The sequence below is a fragment of the Ammospiza nelsoni genome, chromosome 3 (assembly GCF_027579445.1).
Source record: "Ammospiza nelsoni isolate bAmmNel1 chromosome 3, bAmmNel1.pri, whole genome shotgun sequence".
Classification (NCBI taxonomy): Eukaryota; Metazoa; Chordata; class Aves; order Passeriformes; family Passerellidae; genus Ammospiza; species Ammospiza nelsoni.
In genome coordinates this window covers 102,667,170-102,676,128 of record NC_080635.1, presented here as the reverse complement: position 1 = coordinate 102,676,128, position 8,959 = coordinate 102,667,170, and the positions used below count along the sequence as shown (strand labels likewise).

General features: G+C 40.7%; 1 pseudogene; it reads left to right on the top strand.

Moving 5' to 3' along the window:
- The first annotated feature begins 1,926 nt into the window (after positions 1 to 1,926).
- Positions 1,927 to 8,537, top strand: LOC132070702 (PWWP domain-containing DNA repair factor 3A-like; annotated as a pseudogene).
- The last annotated feature ends 422 nt before the right edge of the window (positions 8,538 to 8,959 follow it).

The following is an 8,959-nucleotide window of genomic DNA, read 5'->3' as shown; positions in this document are numbered from 1 at the left end:
TGAAGATGTCTGAACGTCTTTAAACAACTTCTGAGCTAAATAACTTCTCATTTGAATACAAGTACGATCTTGCTCACAAAACTTCAACTGATCTACCAAGAAAATGGCTAAGGATCATCAAGAATGGAAATTTAACTTAAGCTGTAAAATGAAAAGTCTGAATTTTAAAAGTACTTTATATTTTCAAGCAGTGTATGTCCCTTCATATTTACTTTTGTGAGCTTACTTATTGTCCTTTAAAAGCAAATTACATATGCTGCAACTATCTGTTGACTGATGTGTTACAGATTGTACTGGTTTAGGGCAATTTTGGGGAAAATTCAATAGGATGATGAAACTGGTAAAATGAGCACGACTAAAACCCCTTGTGGGCTTTGCACTGAACCTCAAATACACAGAATCAAGCAGCAAGGTAGTGAGAAGAGATATTTCAGTATTAGCAACAGGGTGAAGTTGTTGGATGTCTTTCAAATTATTATGCCAGTCCAGACATTTTTTGCATAATGAGAACATCTTTCATGTGTCAGAGCAGGTTTTGATTATAACTAAATAAGTGAAAGCAGGGATATGTTGATAAGGTCACCTTTAATGTAAAGTTTGCTCTGAGTTGTCTAAAGTATTTATTGGAACAGGGGAATCTGCTCATAAAGTGAGGAATTCAAAGAAAAAATATTTTAAACCATCATATTTTAGAGGAAAATATAAACATCCCCTTCCTCAAAAAAAACCCCACAAAAATGAACACACCAATACTGAGAAAAGAGAACAAAAGAGAACTGTTAAAAGAAGCAAACAAAATAGCAATAATGAAACATAATTTTTATTACTTACCATTAAAATTATTTCTTCAAACTCATGTTACTAAATTGGCTTTAATTTTTTGAGATTATGTTTAATAAATTGGAAAACTTTGCTCTATGTATGTTTGAATAGTCTCTGTCTGCTTGTAGTTGGATTTTCCTGAAAACTGTCATTTCCTGTGTTCAGAAAAAAACAAAAGAAAATGTTGATTTGAAGAGCACATTATTATACAAAGAATGTACTTCCAATGGGGGCTGGGTGATTATAGGCTCAATTTATGAATTTTTTTATATTATCCTATTTATATATAGCATTACCCAGTAAGATTAGTATGTTTCTTTTAAAAATCTCAGTCACTCAATAGCTAAAATCTGTCCTCTAAGATAAACTTGGGGCAAATAAACTACAACAGTAAGGGATAATTAAAAGACTTAGACGGTAGCTTCATGGATTGTTTTTCTAGATTTTTGCAAGAGATTCTGGAGCTCACCTTTGGACAAGGACTTGTAACCCACGTATATTGGACATTTTTTCACCTTGTGGCTGCTCTTAGCACAAGGTGAACACATGTTTTCTGAAGCATAGTGTGAATGCTTCTAAACACTTGCTTTCTCCTTTTCCAGATGGTCATTTGTTCAGAAAAAAAAGGAATTGCCTTTACACATAGCTATAGCCACCATATTACAGCAGGTGAAATCCATGAAGTTGTACTGTAACTGCTGAAATGGGAAGGGTGCTAGGACTTCTTGAGCAACTTGGAACAAGTGCTACAGATCTGTCATTTGGCAATCATGAAAAGCTTTGAAAGTAAACAAATGAAAGTACTGAAATTTGTTGAAATTGCTATTACTGAGTTGTAATAGCAGTGCAGCCTAGGAAAGGCTGTTTCAGAGGATATATATAATATATGCATTGAGCTTACAGAGCTAACAATAATAGCAGAACCTTTAATACAGCAGAAAAAATTGTTTAGACTCATAGAGCCATCAAAGGACAAAACAGTTTGGGTTGAGAAGGACCTTTAAAGATTAGCTAGCCTAACCCCTCTGCAATGATCAGGGGTTATCTTCAGCTGTCTCAGGCTGCCCAGAGCCCCACCCAACCTGACCTCCAGTGTTTCCAGCAATGGGGCATCTACCACCACTTTGGTATGTGCTTCATACAGATGAAGGCACAAAGGTATCTTATGTGTAGCAAACATTGTAATAAAGATCATTTTGTTGATGATGATCAAAAATTGAGTGCCTTCATTAGCATATTTTAAAATTGATAAATCCTGGTGATAGCCTAGGAAGCTGTGCTGCCACAGGCCTAGGATCAGAGAAAAAGTCAGACAGTCCTTTTCTTCTGAGTTGTGTTTGTGTATTTCTGGAACAGAAAATGCATGCCTCACATACTCTTCCAAAAAATCATATTCCCTCTTTTAGTCTAGTTCCAAAATTGCTCCAAGAACTTTAGTTTTCATGCTAGTATTATTTTTAAGTTGTATTTTGGAAAGGAAAGCCTGAGAGAATGTTCCAGCACTGAAGTTTGTTACTTAAGATTAAATAATTAAATGAGAATACTTAGTATAGAAACGTTAAGGTTATATGTTTGAAAACTAGGAGGCAAATCAAGCCCCCTTAAGCCTGCTTTAATATTATTAATGGAAGTTGATATACAGAAAAATATAACATAAGTATGATCTTTAAGCTCCTCTTGTAATTCAGGGTCCTGATTCGTGAGCATAGAACACATGACAGTGGCAAAACTAGACAGCCTACTTAACTAGGTCAGGGACTTGCTTAACTAGGAGTCAGGGAATTACTTTTTTGTGTGTTTTAAGTTTTTTGCTTTTTTTCCTGCAATGCTGCACAGACTAATTATTTCGATACATTATGATGCCAATTTGAGCAAAGAATGCATTTAAATAAAACAAGTTTCTGGAATATGACTTCATTATGATTTTTCTAAAGATTTTGTTTACATGGTCTACAACACTCCTTAACCAACACTTCCAGGTGGGCTAGGAAAATATGACTTAAGGAAAGGGTTGCATAGAAATTTTGCATTTTTGTTTCCACAAATATTGAGAATTAATTTATTCATAAATTTGATAAACATACGTCCTTGGAACTTTGCAGTCTTTCTACACTACCTTAATTTCCAAAGTGTGTGTACCTTTGGGTGTGTAAATATATGTGTGCAGATTAGGCACATATAGATAAAATCTGCATAAATTACTGATATGTTATCACAGCTAGAAACTGTAATGTGGAAGGATCTTAATCGTGCCTTTAACCATTTACTTGTTTTTCAGTGGAAAACAGAGTTTGGAAAAACATCAGTTGTTCTGCCTGTTTTAATTTCATTGGGGTTTTTTGAGGCTGCTTGTTTGTTTGGGAGTTTTTGGGTTTGGGTTTTTAAATGCAAGTAATTATCATTATAACAATTTAGCATTGTATTTTTTTTCCTTTGGAGTGTGGTACAGTATGTTTATTCTTCAACTCCAAGTCAAATCTTTGAACAGATCTGGTTTTCATTTAGAAAGAAAAAAAATCTTGTGTGCTTCCCCTCCCATTTCCCTCATCCCAGATTCCCAAGTCTGGATGAGCAATATGAGTAACAGGATCAAATTAAAGTCATCCCCTGAGAGAAATTATCTTAAAAACTGAAAATTAAAAGATGCCAGAAATATAAAAGAAAACTCACCAGCATACATGCCTAAGACAAAAGTGTGGTTCTATTTCTATTAGTAGTGTGTGCTGATATCAATGTTGGGATATCAATTAATTAAAAAATCTAGTCTAATAGTACCACAAATACAGATGAGAGAAAGGTGGAAGTAATTCCTTTGATTTTCCCAGGTCTTTCAGGCTACTTTGCGAGACTTCTAATTACTCCAATATACAATTCTAAACATTTTAAAGTTCTCACCACTCCTGATGAATAGGGTTTTCCTTTATTGTTTCCAGTGTACAAATAATTCACTGCTCATCCTAGCTGGTTGCTAAGCATCCTTCCCTAGGAAGGCAGACACCAAGAAAAAACAAGTGAGTTCTCATAGCTTTGTCCAGAATTGGAATCGAAATATTTTATTTATTTATTAATGACATGTAATTAATCCACAGTGAACTTTAGACTCGGGATCAATATTGGTAATGTAACTGATAAATCATGTTACCAGACCCTTGGAGAGAATTAATAAACAGCTACATATCTCCCAGCCCCCTGAAGCACCCCCTCCCCACATCCCCTGCACGCCCCACGCCCCAGGCAGCTCCTCACTGTCCCTGGGCGGTGCCAAATGCTCCCCGCCCTGCTGTGCACCCCTGCAGGTGTCCTCTTTCCAGCCATGGGCCGCTGCCTCACCTGGCAACTCTTCATGCTGCTTCTACACCACTTTTCCAGGCTGGATCCCTCTGTATTTCTATTTCTTTTATTGTATTCAAAAGAATTTCTCTTCTTCTGGTTAATTCTCTGGATAACTTGGCTGATAGTGGCCTTCCTTTTGTCACATGGTTACAAGAAGGATATTGAGGCACTGAAGCATGTCAGGAGAGGGGCAATGAAGCTGGCAGAAGGTCTGGAACACAAATCTCCTGAGGAGCAGCTGACAGAACTGGGATTGGGATTGTTTAGCCTGGAGAAACTGGGGCTCAGGGAGACCTTATCGTTCTCTATAACTCCCTGAAAGGTTGTAGAGAGGCGGAAGTTGGTCTTTTCTCCCAAGTAACAAGTGACAGGACAAGGGGAAATGCTCTCAAATTGCACCATTGGAGGTTTAATTTGGATATTAGGAAAAAATTCTTTACTGAAAGGGCTGTCAAACATCAGGAACAGATCACCCAGGAAAGTGGTAGAGTTATTATGCCTGGAAGTACTTAAAAACATAAAGATGTGGTGCTCAGGGATGTGGTTTAGTGGTGGATTTGGCAGCATGGCTAAATGGTCTGAGAGGTCTTCTCTCAGGTACATTAGGAGCAAATCCCCTCGCTGGTACTGGGCACACCCCACAGAGTCACAGTCCTGCCTAAAGAGCTGGGGCTACCAAGATCACCCCATGTGAGGATCATGTGAGCACCCTACAAAGATATTTATGTTACAGCTGCAAATGGTAAAAACATTCCTCTGAGAGAAATCTTAGAATTTATTTCATACAGACATAATTTTTGTTTGTTCAGCTTGAGCCATTCTGTTAATTTTACCATGTAAAACTATACTTTGAGATTAAAGTAACCTGGGCAAAGACAAGGTGGGGAGGTGGTTAAAAGAGACACAGGATGAAACTTAGAGGGATAGCAGTAGAAAAATTCAGGCATCTTAACTTTACGGCTCAAATATGATGTGGTTGTCCTTGAATTACAAAAAGTCAAAGAGGTATGTTTCATTACTGTAAGAAAACTGGCCTGGTCTGGTTTAGATATTTTAAACATTTTGGTTGAGACAAGATGGCTTGTCCTGTGTAACTGACTATTTCTGCCCAAAAAATTTGAAAGGAACTTGATTGTTGTAGACTTACACAACAGTTTAAGGCTTCTGAAGTTAGACATGTAAACATGCAGCCTTTACTGCCTATGACTAGACATCAAAGCAGAAATTACTTGAAAAGTCTGCATCAAAGCATGGTTTCCTGTTGAATTCCACAAAATATTTCCAGCAGAATACACAGTGGAATTCTATCTCTTTATAGATCATGAGCCAATGAAATAATAATAAAAATGAGCTTTCAACTGAAACAAAGTTCCTCCACACCTCGTTCTAGTTGTGCTGGATCTTTAAAGACTCTCTATACCCCTAAAGCAAAATGAGCACTGATTTCAAGAGGGAGAGAGAGACTGAGTATCTGTTTCACAGGTGATCCAAAAGAGTTTTGCTATAGGAACAGATTCTTCTCTAGAGTAAATTGGCCTACACCTCTATGCTTGTTATTCTTTACCATTGGTCAACAAAACCTGTTCATAAAAATCTCTAATAGTGGGTAATCCAGACCCTTCCAGAGATTACTTTTTTCCAATATTTAGGTTCGTCATATTTAATGTTTGCCATTTAATATTTTTGTAATGTCCAATATAAATCACTTTAGCTAGTCTTATTCCCAAGTGAGATACAGAGAGCAGATTTTCAAAGCCTTCTTTTGTGTGCAGCAATAATTTGCATATTTGATGACTGTTGCTACATTTTCCTTCTGCATACCCTTCTTAAGGCTGTTTTTTCCCGTCTATCCTCATCATCATGATTTTCAGACTGTTGATCTTACCTGTTATTTATCACTGGATTTCTCCAGCTGGCCCATAACTTTATTGAAACTTTTCCCGAAACAAATGTTGACTTTAGTTAGAAGTGTTGCCTACATGCTTTTTAAGCAGTCTTTCAACTGCTTCTGATGAGGAACAGTTGAACCAGATTTAAAAGAAAAGACATGGAACTGTTTTTTTGTTTAGTTGGTTGTTATTCTTTTTCTTACAAAGATTCTCATAATATAAAGACTGTAGTGTCAGAAATTATTAAGACTGATGTTACATATTGGATAAAAAAGCACATTAGCTCTTCTCATTACCATGTCTGCATTGCTCTAAAAACTTTAAGGACCTCTATACCGCAATTCTTTTTCAAAGGCTTCTGCTCATTGTAGTATCATCTGATGGCAACAGAAACCTACTTGTTAATTCATTTAATGAGAAAAAGAACACAGAAAATAATTCTCATTTACTTTCAATGCCCAATCTGGCATTTAGTCACTGGGATCAGGCCCTTGGTCAATGCCTGTAGCCATTACCTCCCCAGCTGGAGCACAAGGAAAGTGCGAGTGAGGCCGTGGAGGAGTTGCGATATCGCTGTTCCCTTAAAATTCCCTGGATATTCTCCATCAGACTGACTCCAGCAGTCAAACACCACCTGCAGAAGGACCAAATCCCAAATTTTCCCGGGAGAAATCTGCCCCATCCACCCTCTCCCACAGCTTCTTGTTGCTCTCTTGCTCTAAAAGTCAGAACCTGAGGCTGCCTTGATGAAAAGAAAGTTCCAGAATAACTGTGGGCTGAAGGATGATCCCAAAGCACACAGCCAGGGAGGTTCTGTGACTCCAGGGGAGAGGGGAAAAGCACCTGGAAGTGGCACAAACACTTCCAGAGCACTTGGAACTGGAGCAAGCCCTGCTAGAACACATGGAGGTGGAACAAAGCTTACCAGGTGCTGGGCCAGAGACTCCAGTGTGGCACCAGCCCCTGACAGTCACAACTGCAAAAAAACAGAACCAAAATCATCACCTAGACAGAGGAAAAACCAGCCCAAGATGGGGAATGGAGTCTCCCGTAAGCCAGAGGCTGTAAGCAGTCAGCAAGGAAAAAAAAAGAAGTGAAGGGATGATTCCCCCCAGGATCAAACACAGGTAGTTCCTGAGGAGGGGTCTCCCTCTCTCCTCTCTAAATCTGGCACCATGGAACCTTCCAGAAAAACAGGAACTCAGCCTGGGAGAACATTCCTGGATTCCTCCTGTGAAACTGCCTCAGATGAGTTGGAGAAAAGCATCAGCAGTGAGAGTGAGAGCCTGGCAATGCAGCTGGATGGGAGGAGAGAGGCAGAGGGTGGAGAACACCTTGATGGGGCAGGTGTGGCCTCAGGCACAAAAGGAAATGCAGGAGCCACCCTGGATCCTCAGCTGGGCCTACTGGTGCCTTCACTCAGCCTAAGGAGGAGAAAAACCAGGATCCCTCACACCTGGCTGGGAATAAAGCCCCTGACTCAGAGGAAGATGAAGGGCTGGAACCCTCTGTGATGTCTTCCACGATCATTTCCTCAGAAAGCCTCCCTCTACTCTCACCTCTGACAGATGAAGAGGAGGAAAATTTACCAAGCGTTCTGTCCCATCGAGAACCCAGATTCTTCGAGGAAGGGATGTTGGTGTGGTACAAGCAGTGTCAGCATCTGTACTGGCCATCAGTGGTGAATCAGTGAAGAAGAAGCACTGGAGGGCCTGGTGTGCTCTTCACAGAGGGCACCACAAATGAGAAGAAAAAAGTTTTCTCAATGTCTCTGATGAGCCTGAAGCACTTTGACTGTAAGGAGAAGCAGGAGCTCATTGAATGAGCCAAGGAGAACTATTCCAGGGAAACCTAGTGGTGCCTCCATCTGATTCTGGACTATTGGATACAAGTGGGCTACTGGTATTTGCTACCTAGTGAGGAAAAAGGGATACCATAGTGCAGATACCCTTCCCACACACAGGGGAGAAAGGGGCTGGACAGTCTTCCTCAGACACACCCTCCAGAATCCCCTGAGGAAGCTCCTCCCTGATAGGACCAGAACTGCCAGGGACAGGGAGAACAAGAAGCTGGTGGAGCTCATAGTGAAAACCAAAGGGGCCGATGAGCATCTCCTGGGGATCTTGAAAACTGGGAAACAATCCCACTGGCTGAATAAATTCCTGAATTCCAGCCGGTACGTGACCTGTGTGGAGACTTATTTGGAAGATGAGAATCAGCTGGACCTGGTGGTTGGGTACCTGAAGGATGTGTACAGGAAGATGGACCAAGAACCTGCACCAGATCCTGGCTAATGGCATAAGATTCATCTTAAATGTACTTGTACCTGAGGCCATCATCTGTGCCCCTGCTGCGGTGGATGACATTGATTACGAGGAGGCAGAAGAGAAGTACATTAAAGGACCACCTGTGAGCAAAAGAGCGAGAGTTGTTTGATGACAAGTTTTGGGAAGCAAAAAGCTCAAGACAGAGCCGGAGCCTGTGGAGAGCTGAGGAGTGGCTGGGACTGTCCTGGGGTCAGGTGTAAATAACCAGTGGTGATTGGATAAAACGTGGCATTATTTGTAAAGTCTGTGTGTGCATTCCCAAATCCTCTGTTCCCAGTCCCATCTAGGCTCTCAAACCTTGCTGCTTCCCATGGCCTCACCATGTTCAGGATCCACTAGATCCTCACCCATCAGTGCCCTCCTGGGGGGCTGCCAGAGACCCCAGTGCTGTGCAGAGCTTCTGCTGCTCCACTGACTTCCACGTGGGTTCTTTTAGCCAAACACCCGACTTGAGAAGGGATCTTGGTCTGCTTTGTGGCCAGTGGTGCCTGGTGGCCTCCTTGCTCCTGATAAAACCAGGGTGTTCCTGGCAGGGAAGGCTCCTGGGGGCTCCCCCTTCCTGCCTCACGGGTCTCCAAAGGTGAAAGG